Source organism: Mus caroli, unplaced genomic scaffold, assembly GCF_978045245.1.
Source record: "Mus caroli unplaced genomic scaffold, Mus_caroli_1 scaffold_6, whole genome shotgun sequence".
NCBI classification, from domain to species: Eukaryota; Metazoa; Chordata; class Mammalia; order Rodentia; family Muridae; genus Mus; species Mus caroli.
This window is the reverse complement of record NW_028227261.1, coordinates 124,130,153-124,146,966: the sequence shown is the minus strand read 5'-3', so window position 1 is coordinate 124,146,966 and position 16,814 is coordinate 124,130,153. Positions and strand designations below refer to the sequence as shown.

General features: G+C 37.4%; 1 pseudogene; it reads right to left on the bottom strand.

The window, feature by feature from the left end:
• LOC110292447 (heterogeneous nuclear ribonucleoprotein A1-like) overlaps positions 1–2,637 on the bottom strand; it is a 182,456-nt pseudogene extending 179,819 nt beyond the window's left edge.
• Positions 2,638–16,814: the final 14,177 nt, after the last annotated feature.

Genomic DNA, 16,814 nt, shown 5'->3' with positions numbered 1-16,814 from the left:
GGTCTTCTCATTGTGTCCTGTATTTCTTGGATGTTTTGAGTTAGGATCTTTTTGCGTTTTACATTTTCCTTGATTGTTGTGCAGATGTTCTCTATGGAATCTTCTGCACCTGAGATTCTCTCTTCCATCTCTTGTATTCTGTTGCTGATGCTCGTATCTATGGTTCCAGATTTCTTTCCTAGGGTTTCTATCTCCAGTGTTGCCTCATTTTGGGTTTTCTTTATTGTGTCTACTTCCCTTTTTAGGTCTAGTATGGTTTTGTTCATTTCCATCATCTGTTTGGATGTGTTTTCCTGTTTTTCTTTAAGGACTTCTACCTGTTTGATTGTGTTATCCTGTTTTTCTTTAAGGACTTCTACCTGTTTGATTGTGTTATCCTGGTTTTCTTTAAGGACTTCTACCTGTTTGATTGTGTTATCCTGTTTTTCTTTAAGGACTTGTAACTCTTTAGCCATGTTCTCCTGTAATTCTTTATGTGAGTTATTAAAGTCCTTCTTGATGTCCTCTACCATCATCATGAGATATGCTTTTAGATTCGTGTCTAGCTTTTCCAGTGTGTTAGGGTGCCCTGGTGAGTGATGATGGTGAGTGGTCTTGGTTTCTGTTAGTTTCTGTTAGTAAGATTATTACGTTTACCTTTCACCATCTGGTAATCTCTGGGGTTAGTTGTTATTGTTGTCACTGTTTAAAGATTGGAGCAGACTCTGTGTTCCACTCACTCAAAGTCTCAAAATCCTGTGGCGGGGGTCGTGGGTAGCTGGTGGGTGTCAGCCGACCCTGCGCTCTAGCTACTCTGGTGCTGGTGCGGCCGGAAGAGGCCTGTGGCCCTACTCAGGCCGGATTTCTGCCTCCCCAAGCAAAGCAGTCTCAGGTCCCGCGTGGTTGGACTGGAGCAGAAGCTGTGTTCCACTCACCAGAAGTCTCAAAATCCTGTGGCAGGGGTCGTGGGTAGCTGGAGGGTGTCAGCTGACCCTGGGCTCTAGCTACCCCAGTGCTGGTCCGGCCGGAAGAGAAAAAGTATTTCTTAAATATTTGCTTTATTTAATTTTTTTTAAATTGTAAATATATGTGTCCACGTGTGTGCAAGTGTGATTGTGAGTTTAAGTGCTGAAAGAGGTATAAAATGATGCCTGATATCCTTAGACACACAATCATGAGCCGCCAGACATGTGCTCTGGTCATCTGCACAATCAACAGGTCCCTGAACTTTCTGAGACCTGCCTCCGTCTCCATAACAAGAATTTTTAATTCAGAACAAAGAATCCATTCAGCGTTACAAATTTTTCTTGAAGCTAAAATACAGTATCTGACACATAAATGTAAGTATATATTTAACAGGTCAAATTTAACCCCACAATACAGGCATATATGTACAAACATATGTACATATTAACATTAGCATTTTCAGTTAACTCTGATCTTAACATTCTTCCAATATATTCCTTAAATGAACTACCTGACATATTTACTTACTCAGTGAATATAAACATTTTGAATAAAAATTTAATAATTTATACCCAAGATATAATAAAAATGTATGAATCTATCTAATAATATTTTCAAATCACATAGAATATAAAGAGTTGGCCTGACAAGCAAATAACCTTGCCTACCTAGGACAATGCTTTAGGTAGCACCATGCTAGTTGCCTAACTGTAAAATCAAAGTTTTACTTCGACCATGTGAATACTGAAAGCAAAGGACACTTGAAAGTTAAACACTTGTCCACCTTTTCTTTCATTAACCTGCACTGCTCAGTACTACACAATTGATGATCTATACATTGTTAGCAGTGAAAGAGCTAAGTATAGCTACCTTGAAAATTCAATGATATGTACTGACAATGCAAATCACCGATATGAGAGTAAAAAAGAAATTAGAGATGAGCATTTTGGTTTTCTAAACATTATAACTGGAAGAGGAGAAAAAGAATGTGAAAATAAGCATTTGAAAAGTGAAATAGTTTTCTTTCTTGTTATCTATACTCTAGGATTCAGGTTTCTTCTGATTAGTCTTCATGAGTCTCCAACAACATAAGTTCAAATGCTTTTCAAGAAATTCAGTTTTCTAAGTAAAATATATTGTTCATTTCTGTGTAGTTTGCACATATGAAGATGTAGTACATAGAATTTTTCTTATAACACATATCACATACGGTGACCATTATAATCCCTCGTTATTAATTTGGTCTTTTTACCTTATAGGAGCTCTACATTTCATTGGGTGAATGCTGGTACTTTTCTCATTGGAAGCAAATGATCTTATGCCTGCAATATTTATTTATACTAGTGAAACACTAATATACATTATGCATATAAAACACTCTAATAAAGATGCATTGAAAATTTAAATTTTACTGTATTTATATTATTTTTATTTTATTTTATTTTATTTGTTATTTTATTCATTTACATTTCAAATGTTATCCCCCTTCCAATTTTGCCTCCAAAAGCACACTATTCCCTTCCCTTCCTCCCTGTCTATATGAGGGTGGCCCCCCACCTGCTTCCCACTTCTGCAGACTAAGTGCCTTAGCATCCCCAACACTGGAGCATCAAGTCTCCACTGGGTCAAGGGCTTTTTCTCTGATTGATCTCGGATAAGGCCACTCTCTGCTACATACACTGCTGGAGCCATGGTTCTCTTTGGTTGTAGTTTAGCCCCTGGGTGGTTGGGGGGGTCTGTTTGGGTGATATTGTTGTTCTTCCTTGTTGTTAACCCCTTCAGCTTCTTCAGTACTCCCTGTAACTCCTTCATTGGGGTCCCATGTGAGGTTCGATGGTTGGTGGCATACATCTGCATCTGTATTGGTCAGGCTCTGGCACAGCCTCTCAAGGGACAGCTATACCAGACTCCAGTCATCAAGTGCTTCTTGGCATCAACAAGAGCTTCTGAGTTTGATGTCTGCAGATGAGAGAGATGATGATGATAATGTTGATAATGGTGGTGGGGGTGTTGATCGTGATCATTTGTAAAACCTGCATTTCTGCTCTATGGTCTTTTATTCTTTGATCCTTATCATATTCTGCATTCAGGAAGTTCATGATCATGTTAGGATAAGGCAAACTGACAAGTAATTAAAACATCAAAATGAGAAAGGAAGGGGAAGAAATAAAAATAAAATGCAACATCATCCCTTTAAAAAATAATTCAGAGCCCAGGTTTTGCTGCTCTGGTTATCCCATCACTCATAACACTTAAATAATTAACAACTTGCTTAGCTTTACCATAGAAAAATGGGTAAAACTCTGAAAATATTTAATGACTTATGGAGAATACTTTCTAGCTGTAAGGAATTTCCGCTTCTAGATGCTATTCTCACAACTTATACGTTTATAGGAAAAATATAATGAGTAATGAGAGGAAGCAAAAAGGTTGCTATTTAGCCTTAACCCCACCAGCAGCAACACAATGCTGACAGTCTTCTAATGAATATGGAAGCCACCAAAACTGATAACAGAAAGGGAGAAAAAGTAACTGTTTAACAAGCCTTTTGATAGTTGCAAATCACAATTACAGTATGATAATTTAGCAATACTTTTATCAAATTATGATTTATTTTAATTCTATTCTGAAAATAGTCTCATATGTAAGATTAGTGTAAAAGAAAATAATTTATGTAAGAAAGTTTATTTAAATTTTTTACAGTAGCAATCCATTTTAAATAACGAAGAAAATGGTTGTATTATGCAACAAATTGAACACCAATAAAAATAAGAAATAGCATATTTAGTAATTAAACACTTGAATGGCAAGTATAAAAATATAGACATTTTTAAAATATCAAAATAAGTCACAAATAAATCCAAATTAGTGTTCACCTCAGTGTTTATTACTGCTAAAATATTGGTGAAATATTTCACTGGAAACTATAGAAAATATACAAGTTGTAGTTTACTTTCAACACTAAAGAAAGTTTGTCATTTTAAGTTTTTGAATATTATTTATAATTTAGAAGATGAATTGTTTACCATTTAAAAACACAAAAAGACTTGTATTTAGATTTTTATTATATAATCTTCAACACATGCAGGGAATGTCATCAGCCAACATGAGCAAAGATCATTAGAACTACAACATCAAAGGAAGAAAACTGCAGAATTATGGATTACAGTCTCAACAGACTCATCTACCAAACACTTCAAAATCTTAGGATAGGAGAAAGAACATCACAGAAGGGATCAGAATATTAGGTAAGGGCCAGATGACCAATAAGTTTGCTTTAACTTGTCTCTTAAAAACATTGCAAGCAGTATCTACAAACTCTCACTACCATGGCTCCCCAAGTGTGAGCTGAACAAGGATGACAAAAATAAACATTCTAAATTACATGAGAAAAATTCAACAAGGCCTTTACTTTCAACAAAGAACTATATGTAATTAAGTAAAGCAGGGACAAGAAAAATGGCCCTCCCCAGTGAAAAGCAAACCAGTTGGTTGCCCAAAGCCAAATGGTCAGCACTGAACGCAAGGAAATAAAAACGATTTGCACTCATCTGGTTATGTATAGGAGTATTTATGCATATTCATGCACAAAAATATATGCATACTGTAAAAATTAATTTAAAATGAGGCCATAGATTTGAATGAGAATGCAGAGTGGTATATTGGAGGCTTTAGAAAGGGAAAAGCAAGGGAAGTATTGCAATCAATATACAAACTCAAAAATAAGAAGAAAAGAGAAGCATGAAATATTTCATTTTAGTGAGCATAATGATTTGCTAATAAAGAAGATTCAACTTACCTCATTCAAAAGCAAGTTCCTAAATTTGAGAGATCTTCTTCAGCTTTGTTCACTTGCAGAGAATGTATAAAGTTTGAGTACGCTCCTGTTGACCATGAATAAATCACTGTAACAGTTTTGAATATCCCCATCTAAAGTTGTATGTCAACTTGTAAATATCCTTAAATGAATGAATAGAAATTTATTGCCTGTCTGAAAAGTGAAAATAAAGAGTAGATGTAATTGGATCTTGTATTGTGGACTTGAAAACATAGCCTACAATGAATACTATAATGATAAGGTTTTCCTATGAGTGAACTTAGGTAAAGCTTGTTCTTTAAGAGAATAGCATGCTGTAGTTCAGAATGCTTACATGGGTAGTTTACTAGTATTTATTCTTATAGTAGAAATATTCCTCTACCTATTCACAGTCAGCTAGAATTACACAAGATTCTATGCCTGGAGGATAATAAAACAGAACAAATAAATTTAATTATAGGAAAAATACATATGTTTACATATAGGCATATATATTCTTACTTTCCAATTAATACTTATCTTAGTCAGTGCAATATTTTAGCAGGAAACCTAAGAATCCATTTGACTATGAGTTGTAATATTCACCCTTATGTTTCACTAAGAATGCCTTTGACAGCATCATTTGTTCACAAGCAATAAAGACCAGTCCAGTATATGCCAAACACAATACAAATAAGCCTAACATAAAAATCTTCTGTAACCAGAGAAGTGACTGTACACTTCTCTGGACCAATGACATTTCTTGAGTATAATAAAAAGTAGCCCATTGTTACAAATATTCTGAATCTCATTTGGAAAAAGATCCTAGAAGATGAAATTATTAAAGATGAATTTGGTAGTGGAATATTGAACTCTTTAATTGAATCTGAATGTTTTAAATATGAGAAGATGATTTGAAATTACTAGAAAAGAATGTCAAATGAAGATACTGACTGGAAATGCATGTCAAAAGACAATAGATGTGTCATTTTCCCAGAAGCTGAGACATCCAAGACATAGATTTCCCTAAAGGCAGTGGACATGCCCTTCAAATATCTTAATTTGAGATTTCTTGACTTCAGAATTCCAGAAAAATAGAGCTACATTTTTGTAAGCCATCCAATTTATATCCTTTACTATGCATAGTAGCACTAGGAAATTTATATGACTCTAGAAAGCCAATTATTTACCTGAATATTACCAGAAATGCACTGCACTTGATGGCAGGTATTTGAGTTTCAATTACTATTCTTTTGTTTTTCTCTTAAAAAAGGAAAATAATATATACTTTAATAAAGTAATGTGAAGAGTCCTTTGAAATGAAGTGAACGTAAAATTGTTAAGATCAGAGCAGTTTCTAGTTAATATATGTTTGTTTCTACATATACATCTATGTTCACATTCATGTGTCCTGCTGGTCAGGGTAGCAGAAGATATTTATGGCCACTATGGTGAGCCCCAAAGCTACTAGAATTTCAGTGGTTAGCAAATATGCTGTAGTCCACAAGCGTCCAGAGGAGCCAGACAGCAGATGCTGGAGTGGGAAGTGAGAGGGAAAGAAGGTTAGGGTAGTGGAGGGAGGGACAGAACTAGCAGGAAAAGATGAGAGAACGGAATGTGAGGCACATGATAGAGATGGCCGAGGAGAAGCCACTCTCATGAGAAGGGGACAGTGATGGGGCACAGAGGCCTCAGGAGGCCTAGCTGTGAGAGAGCTTCTTCCAGAATGAGACATGTCTAAATACACACAAAAATTTCAATTTCCAGGAAGCTCTGGTAACCACTAGTTAATAGATGTGTAAATAAGAACAGAGCCTCAAATATACATCAAATAAAATGGGCAGAATTATAAGATTAAATGCATCCATCTACATTTCTCTTTCATTTGACATACCAGGCAGGAAAATGAGATTCGAATAATACAATTAATTATAAATCTATAATAAACAAATAAAGAACCTCTTACTCAACAATTGGCAAGCATCTTTCTCTCAAGAACACAGAGGCATTTCTTCACATGACTTGCATTACAAGGCTTAAAATAAATCTCAACTAGCTAGAAAAGATTGGAATCACATATAATCATCTCTATTTATCCAATGTATTTAGATTAGAAATAATAAGTAGATTAAAGTGATTTAAATTTGTTTATAAATTTTTACAAGACAATTAAATGGTTAGAGAGACACCAAACAATCGTAAAGATAATTAGAGAATATTTGTCTGTTAAGTAGAATTGAATAATATCATAAGAGAAGAAATAATTTCTGAAAGTCAAAAGACTCAAGATTCAGTTAAAGAAGGTTATCTATGTAAAATATGATAGATTACTACTATTCTTGATGGTTAGTAACATTCAAAAGAATCAGCAATAGTTTTAATTATTCAATGAAAATATAGGAACATCATGATCATGTTTTGTAACTTTCTTCCTTTCTTCTGATCTCTAACTTATTGAGGGAACTAACAAAAAGTAACTTTCAAGGAGTCCTAATGATATATAAAAAATTCATATACTAGACAACATTATGTCCTGATAAAAGCAGAAAAGAAAGGGATCTCAGATACCTTAAATATTTTCAAAGACAGATAAAGTTCAAACATATATTATTCATTCAAACTTTCCCTATTCATGATAGCTCAATTATAATTAACCAAGAGCATCTCGTGAATACACATATGTATAAAAAGGAAATATTTTACATATTTAACAAGTAGAAAATACTTAGGAAAAGAATGCATATTACAGAAATATTTACTTAGGAACATAGGTTTTTTTTTTTTTTTTTTTTTTTAAACAGAGGAAGATGGAAGCTTATAGGAAAATGTCCCAGTAAAAGGGAAAAAATGTCCCAGAAAAGCCACAGATGCCATAAGACTATCAATTCTCAAAAAAGGGCAGATTTCAGACATCGATATATTAAAAGCTTGCCCGAATATTCCATTCAGTGCCCAAATATTCTTGAAAGACTTGAGAGCACAAGAGCCTGTTTCACAATGCTTTGCTGGTTCAGTACAATTCTATTGACAGATGACTAATTTCCTGGATCACTAGAAGAACAATATCTGGATTAACTATATAAAGGTAAAGGACTTTGACAGCTTCAACATAGTTTCAGTAGACAGAAATTGGGATAACTGTGTTTAACTTTTCTCTGACCAAGTGGTTTATGGCTATAAGGAAGCCAACTAAGCATGAGCTTTTGAGTGAGTCAGCAAGTAATGTTCCTCCATGATTGATGCCTCAAATTCCTTCTTCCATGTCTTAACTCTCTCAATGGTGAACTGTGACTGGTAAATGATACCCCTAATCCTCTATCTATCTATCTATCTATCTATCTATCTATCTATCTATCTATCCACCTGTCCATCTATCTGACACTTGTCACCAGAATATCATATTATAAAAAAATGATAGATGATTATTGACATATCATTTTAAATCAATGCCAAAAGTTTAGTGTTCTCTCTCTCTCTCTCTCTCTCTCTCTCTCTCTCTCTCTCTCTCTCTCTCTCTCTCTCTCTCTCTCTCTCTCTCTGTGTGTGTGTGTGTGTGTGTTTGTGTGTGAATTTGAGGGTGTGAAGGTGAATTTGTGAATGTGTACATGCTTAAATATTTGCATGTAGAAGTCAGGGAAGAATATGATATGCTGTCTTACTTAGAATTTCTCTTGCTGTGACAAAAAACAAACAAACAAACAAAAATATGACCAAAAAGAAAGTTGTGGAGAAAAAAAGGTTATTTGGCTTATATTTCCATATTGTTGTTCATCACAGAAGGAAGTCAGGTCAGGAACTGAAACAGGACAGGTACCTAGAGGCAGGAGCTGATACAGAGGTGATAGAAGGATGCTACTTATTGCAAGTGGATTTTAATAAATTCTATTAGTTACTAATATGACTCAGTCACCTCCAATAACCAAGGGAGAGCCCTATGGTTTTATTTAATCGGCTTTTGCACAATTACAGGAAGAGTACCCCTAATCTTTCTTTTTTTATAAGATAGACTTATTATGTTCCCAGATGCTCTCCCCAAGTATTTTCTGATTGAGTCTCACCATAATTACTTCTGCTCCACCATTCCATCCTGGGTGAGGGTGGTAGGACAATAGAATTTGTTTTTGCTTTGGTTTTCTGTATTTTGTATAGCAAAGAGAAAATAATCATGTATATTTGTAAGTCTCTTCTTGTCTATAATCTTTAATCCCTATTACTATTTTTAGTGAGCAAAAATTTACCGAATCCTGTTTGGCCATATGTAATGGACAGCATAACATGGTTCTTACCCCTAGAACAAAGCTAAGAGGGCTTGGGCATCCGTGAGTGTTGATGGTTGCTGTAGGAGTAAGGTTTGTTTGTATATTTTACTTTATATTCCTCCTTTGAGAAATATCTTCTCTGTTTACATTAATGATACCGAAATTAGAAACAGCACTAGTCTAGGAGTTGAGGGTATGTCTACATCTTTAGGCTTTAGCAAAATTGTAAATTCTAGGACCTTCAGGATAGTCCTTAAAACTGTGGGAAAGGACTCTAAATATGTGAGTTCAAAAATACCTGATTTCTCAACTATGTAAAATATGGGGATGCAACATGAATTGTATTAGGGGCTTCACATATCTAAAAGAACAGAAGCAGCTACACTAAAAGCCAGCTTGCCAGAAAGATACTAAGGAAGGGCATAAAGCAGTTTAGGGAATGGTGATCACAGGAGGTCCTATCCAGCTAAGTTTTTTGTTTATGCTTACAAGGGCAGGCAAATTCCTGAGTTGATGGTCAGACTGGAACAGAGCAAGGTTAAGTTCAGGCATGGTAGAAATGGTAATTTCAGGACAGGGTTGCAACCAGCTAATTTATCATCTCCACTTCACAGAGGCAGGCAGGTCTCTGAACTCTTTTTCAATATTAAAAAAAAAAAATTTTCCTTGCTCTCTCCTAGGCATCAAGGGGCTGGGGTCATGGGCTAATAGCAAGGGGACAGGGGAAAATACTGGATTGTTATGTAAGTTAAAAACTGAGAGCCCCTGCAGCAGGTGTTTGATTGCTTGGGGCATTGCTGGGGAGAAAGAGCTTGAAGATATACAAGGAGCAGATCAATAAAACTAGTCTGTAGCAGAAAAAAAAATGGGCTTTTAAACTACAAGAGATGAGTTATCCAGAGTAATTTTAGAATAGCAATATAGAATTGCTTGGAGAACTGTCTCAAGAAGAACATAGAGAGTTCAATCTGTATACCCATTTCTAGCAGAACATACGTAGGCTGCCAGCTTCAACCAACATTTTGACCTCGAGTCCTTTGTTTCTCTGCTCTCAAACACCTTTTCTTATTACCCCTCTTTAAATTGAGGTTGATCCTTGGTAGAAATTGTTTTAAATTTAATGAAATATAATTTATACATTATTTTATGTGGTATACTCAAAGCCCAAATCATCTCTGTATACTGCAATGATAACATTAACAGGAAAGTTTTGTAATTTTAATTTTGTATTTACGTCTTCAATCTTCAATCTATTTGTCTGCTTGACTAAGTTTACTGAGGGAGACAAGTGAGGACTGTCTTTAGAATCCTCGATCCTCTGGTCTCTCTCAGCACTGCATTGCCTTGGGTAAATTTCCCCAACCTATTTCTATGATAGTTTGTCTTTTCTCTGTCTTACTTCATTTTTCTCTTTTCTACATTATTTTATTTTTAATTTTCCTCAAAAATACAGTTATGATTGCTCTAACTTTATAGTAATTTTTGTAGTATGTTGTCAATCTTTTTACCTTGTTTTCTTCATTTTTCCTTTTCTTAAACATAGGTTATGATTATCTAGCTCTGGCCTTGGTCCCCAGTCTGGAGGAGATTTGCAGGACCCCAAAAGCATCATCCCTCACTGTGGAAAACTATGGGTGCTCCAAGACTGACCATCTTGAAACACTTACTGAACACTCATTCTAGTTGGATCTGCCTTCCTGGCCTGCTGGGTCTGATTAGGACACAACCTTCAGAGTCTGCTGGACACAGCCTCCAGAGTAGGGTCTGCCTTAGGCACAACCAACAGAGTAGGATACCCCAATTTCTGCTATCTGGCCCAGGGCTCTCTACACTTTCCTAAGAAGTCCTAATGCCATCAGAATTATCCAGTCAACACCAGAGAAAACCAGATGCCTAAGAGACAGCTTAAGAAGACAATGGACAAGAACCAGCATGATGTGATACCACCAGAACACAGCTATCCTGCTACAAGAACCCTAGATTTCCTATTGCTACTGAAGCACAAGAAGATGATCATAAATACAATCTTACAAAGGTGATGAAGGCTCTTAAAAGAGGACAAGAATAAATCCTGTAACAAAATGCAAGGAACTACATTCAAACAGGTAGGTGCACTAAAAGAGGAATTCGATAAATATAAAGAAATATAGGAAAATACAATCAAACAGGTGAACGATATGAATAAAAATGTCAAAGATCTGAAAAAGGAAATGGAGCAATAAAGGAAGTACAAACTGAGGCACTCCTCTAGACTGGCAACGCTTTGGACAGATCCCAATTAATTTTAGTAAGTGATTAGTTTCTCACTGCTGTAAATGATTCATTTTTATCTTAATGGAAAATTGTCATAGGTGCTCCTGAATATACTATCCAATAGTCATATTTATTTTTTTAATCATGTCTTTTTCCTTGTTGGTGTTAAGGTAATACTGAGTATATTGAGTGGACTTTTGAAATTTATTCCTTGTCTCCATGGATGGATATTATACATGGTTGTTAAAATATTTTCCATAATTATCTAATCTAATTGACTCATTTGGGCTTTGTGTTTTCTGCTTGAGAAATTTGTTAACTACTTATCCTAATTACTTCTTTAGTTGTTTTGTTTTTATTGTTTTTGCTTGTGTAGTTTGAAAAGTTTTTATTTTTTAAAATGAGTTATAGAATTTGTGTGAAATGCTAAGAATATTTTTTTAGTGTTCATGGAAATTGCAATACGGGTGTCTCTTTTATTGTTGATGTTTGTAATTTCTTTCCTTTATTTTTGTTTTTAAATACTCAATATATTGTTTTTGATGATCCTTAAAATATCTTCTCTCATGAACATCACACTATCATAAGATATTCTGGAGACTTTTATACCCTTGAAATTACTAATTATTAAAAATGTCATATTCATGATAATGCCTACTATCTGTAAATTCAGAAATGTTTCAGATATGAGAGTTGACCATTATTCACTTTTCCATTTAAGTTAATGTGGTTCTAATAATTTGGTTTTTTTCTAGGTTTTTTTTTTTTTTTTTTTACTTTGGTGAAGTATTCCAAATTTATATAACATTCGAGGAATGGGATAAAATTCTCAGTATGAAAGTCTGGAAATCTCAGGATGAAGCTTCACATCTAAGGTTGACATAGAAATATTTTCCTTATCCTGTTTCCTTGCCAAATGTTTCTGTTTAATTAATTCTAATAATGTGGAACTTCTTTAAAAGAAAGGGAAGGATAAGTAATTTGACAATAACAGTAACAAATAACATCTTTCTAACCTTGTCAAACAAACATTTACTCTTGCATGGTATTCAACAAATCAGATGGCAAACTTACAAACCTGCATAAAAGTGTGCATTGCTCCCTACCCATTTGCTGAAATGTTTTTTTGTAATTGTTTTTATTTTATTTTATTATTTTATTTTATTTTTATTGGATATTTAATTTATTTACATTTCAAATGTATTTCCCTTTCCAGGTCTCCCCTTTGGAAACCCCCTATCTGATCTGCTCCCTGCCTCTAGGAGGGTGCTCCCCTACTCACCCACCCACTCCTGTCTTCCCTCACTGGCTTCCCCCTACACTGGGGCATCGAATATCCTCAGACACAAGAGTCTTTCCTCCCACTGATGTCCAACAAGGGCATCCTCTGCCACATTTGCGGCCAGAGCCATGGGTTCCTCCATGTGTACTCTTTGGTTGTTGTTCCATTCCCAGGAGCCCTGGGGTCTGGCCAGTTGATACTGTTTCTTCCTCCATGGGGTTGCAAACCCCTTCAGCTCTTTCAGTCCTTTCTCTAACTCCTCCTTTGGGGACCCTGTGCTCAGTGCAATGGTTGGCTGTGAGCATTCACCTCTGTATCTGTCAGGCTCTGGTAGAGCTTCTCTGCTGTATCGGGCTCCTGTTAGCAAGCACTTCCCCGCATCCACAATAGTGTCCAGGTTTGGTGACTGTATATGGGATGGATTCCTACATGGGGCATGTATAGTCAGACATATAGTTTTAACATGTGTTAAATGTTAGATGTTGTAGTAATATTTCCTGTAAGATACACCTGAAATTCTGTTTTGAATTAGATTGTGTACTAATCTAATTAGACTTAGAGGCTAAGAACTTGCTGGATTTCTCAAACCTCCTAATGTTGGGACTTTTTAATATAGTTCCTCATGTTGAGGTAATCGTCAACCATAAAATTATTTTGTTGTTACTTCAGAACTGTAATTTTTCTACAGTTATGAATCATAATGTAAATATGTGATCAGGATATCTGATTTGCAACCTGAAATGGCTCTCAACACACAGGTTGAGATCTATTGCCTTATGTTTAAGAATGGAGGTGAATACAATCAAAATATATAGTAAGAAATTCTCAGAAAATTAATAAAAATGTTGTTATTAATCTTTTGTACAAAAGGTACTTTTGTTAATATAGCTGCCATTCTCTACATATATTTACATGTATTATTTAGTTATATATTACATATACATATATAAATATATATGTGTGATATATATATTTCTCTCTCACACATGGAAAAATGTGTTTGCGTTTTTTGAATTTACTGTGCATCGACACTAAAAGGAGGGGAAATCTTTAAAGCACCTAAATGTACCAGTGGTTTTTTTTTTTCATAAATTTGTAAGTAAACCTAATTATGGATTATAAATAAATTCCTCAATGCTAAGGTGTGGAGAGCCATGCAGCGAGCAAGCACTGTGGAGAGCCATGCGCGTGCTGAGAGCAATCACCATTATAAGATGGCGCTGGCCTCCGCTGTGACTAACTAGTAAACAAGCCTTGTGTGCAAGTGCGAGAGTGAACTCATTCATAGTCACTGCCCATTCTCGGGGTGTAATAGTGGTGTGATGGGCGAGCAATGAATCAAGAGCTGTCACGCCACATCAGGTGCTGAAACGTCATGGCTGAGCGCTATATAAGGGACTCCATTTTCTGGGGTTGGGATCTTCCTGAGAAGTAAGCAATAAAGCTTTGCCACAGAAGATTCCGGTTGTCCTGAGTGTGTTCTTGCCGGCAGGGACAAAAGCTCGGGATACGTGGCACCGAAGACCCTGGAACTTTATACCATCACACCTGCGCAAGGAAGATCCCTCGTTCGCAGGGCGGAACCAGAACTGAGGGACATTACAGCTCTGCAAGGTAAGTATAGTCTTGAAATTTCTCCAGAGTTAGATGCCCTTTTGATTGTTTGCACAGGGATTGCACTTTCCCTTTCAGTTTCGTTTTGCTTCCACCACTGGAACTGCTGACTGGTTCCCAGTCACAGTCAGGCTCAGACAGCACCTGGACAGTGCCTGAACAGCGACTAGTTTCAGTCACAGTCAGGACTGGATAGCGGCAGTATGGGAATTTCTCACTCTGTAGTAGTGGCGTTAAGGTCGGTCCTGAAGCAGTGTGGCCTAAAAATCGCCACTAAGAGTATAGAGGCATTTGTCAGGGAGGTAGACCGTGTGGCACCATGGTATGCTTGCTCAGGTTCGTTAACTGTCACCTCTTGGGACAAACTAAAAGGAGATCTAGTTAGGGAACAGCAGAACAGCGAACTTAAAGCAGGGATCATGCCCTTATGGAAATTGGTGAGATCGTGCTTAACAGATGAGGATTGTCAGCAAATGGTAGAAGCAGGGCAGAAGATTTTGGACGAAATTCAAGACAGTCTATCAGAGGCAGAGTGGGGAGAGAGATTGAAAGTTGGGACGAAACAAGGTGCACCGAAGAATTTAGGCCTTTCCGGGCGATGGTGGCACACGCCTTTAATCCCAGTACTCGGGAGGCAGAGGCAGGCGGATTTCTGAGTTCGAGGCCAGCCTGGTCTACAAAGTGAGTTCCAGGACAGCCAGGGCTATACAGAGAAACCCTGTCTCGAAAAACCAAAAAAAAAAAAAAAAAAAAAAGAATTTAGGCCTTTCCACGGGCCTTGAGCCCGAGGAAAAGAGATATAAAGGAAAGAATGTCTTGGGAGAGATTAGAAAAAGGGATGAAAAGGGAGAGAAGAAGAGAGAAAGAACTGGAGAGGCACATAAGGAAAGGAGCCTCTACCCGCCATTAGATGAGTTTAAGGCACTAGCTGTCAGTAGCTCAAAGTTGGATAAGGAACTTAGCTCCTCTGAGGAGACAAACTTAGAGGAAGAAAGATACCAGCCAGATGAAAGACGAGCTAATCAGTCACAGAATAACATAAAGAAAGCAAAAGTAGCTAGAGACAAATGTCAAATCACTATGCGATCTTCAGATCCGCAACCTCTGGGTCCTAGTACACCTCCGCCCTATGTGCAGAGGTATCAATCAGACTCATTCATTTCAAAAGAGGAACAGAGAAAAGTGCAGCAAGTGTTCCCAGTCTTCGAAGGCACAGAGGGCGGATGCGTTCACGCCCCAGTGGAGTATATACAGATTAAAGAACTAGCAGAGTCAGTTCGTAACTATGGAGTCAATGCCAACTTTACTGTAGCCCAAGTCGAAAGGCTTGCGACTCTGGCAATGACCCCCGGCGATTGGATGACCATAGTAAAAGCCGCATCTCCTAACATGGGAATGTATTTAGAATGGAAAGCTTTGTGGCAAGACTCCTGCCAAGCACAGGCAAGGGCCAATGCCAATGTTGAAGGGGACCAAGGAACATGGACTTTTGAGTTGCTTACAGGTCAGGGACAACACGGTAATAACCAGACAAATTACCATTGGGGAGCTTATGCTCAGATCTCAGCTGCTGCAGTTAAGGCATGGAAGGCACTCTCTAAGAAGGGAGAGGCAAGTGGGCATTTGACCAAGATCACCCAGGGCGCACAGGAGTCATTCTCAGATTTTGTGGCTAGAACGACAGAAGCGGCAGGGAGAATTTTTGGGGACCCAGAGACAGCTATGCCTTTAATTGAACAGTTGATCTATGAACAGGCTACCCAGGAATGCAGGGCAGCTATTACACCTAGAAAGAGCAAGGGACTGCAGGACTGGTTGAAGGTTTGCCGTGAGCTTGGAGGGCCACTCACTAATGCCGGTTTAGCAGCTGCCATTCTACAAGGGCAAAAACTCCCTGACATGGCTGAGTTCAAACTCTGCTATAATTGTGGCAAACCGGGACACTTAAAAAAGGACTGTAGAGCCCTTGTCAAAAGGAAAGCACCAGGACTGTGTACTAAGTGTGGAAAAGGATATCATTGGGCTAGAGATTGGCGTTCAGTCAGGGACATTCAAGGCAGGCCCCTGCAGCCAGGATTCCCTCAAGCAGTAGATAATGAGACCATTCCAAAAAACCAGTACAGGGCCCCCAGGTCTCAGGGCCCGAAAACATATGGGACCTCAACAGGCAAAAGGTGGACCCCACAGTCCGCAGGGCAACAGAAGGATCAGCTGGGTTGGACCTCAGTACCACCACCCGATTCATGCTAATGCCCCAAATGGGGGTGCAGCCTATTCCTACTGACTATAAAGGACCTCTGCCATCCAGGAGTGTTGGCCTAATATTGGGCCGGGCCTCCCTTACTTTACAAGGTCTTATTGTTCACCCTGGAGTCGTAGATCAAGACTATGAAGGGGAACTTCAAGTTCTCTGTTCCTGTCCTCAGGGTGGCTTTTCTATTTCACAAGGGGATAGAATAGCTCAGTTAATAATTTTGCCAAGCATACATGGCTGTTTTCCTTCCTCTGGTGTCCCTCGAGATACCAGAGGGATTAGTTCTACTGGAAATGATTCTGCTTACTTAGTGATGCCTCTTGACTCCAGGCCATTCTTAGAATTAGTTATAGAAGGAAAACAATTTAAAGGGATTTTAGACACAGGAGCAAATAAAAGTATCCTTTCTTC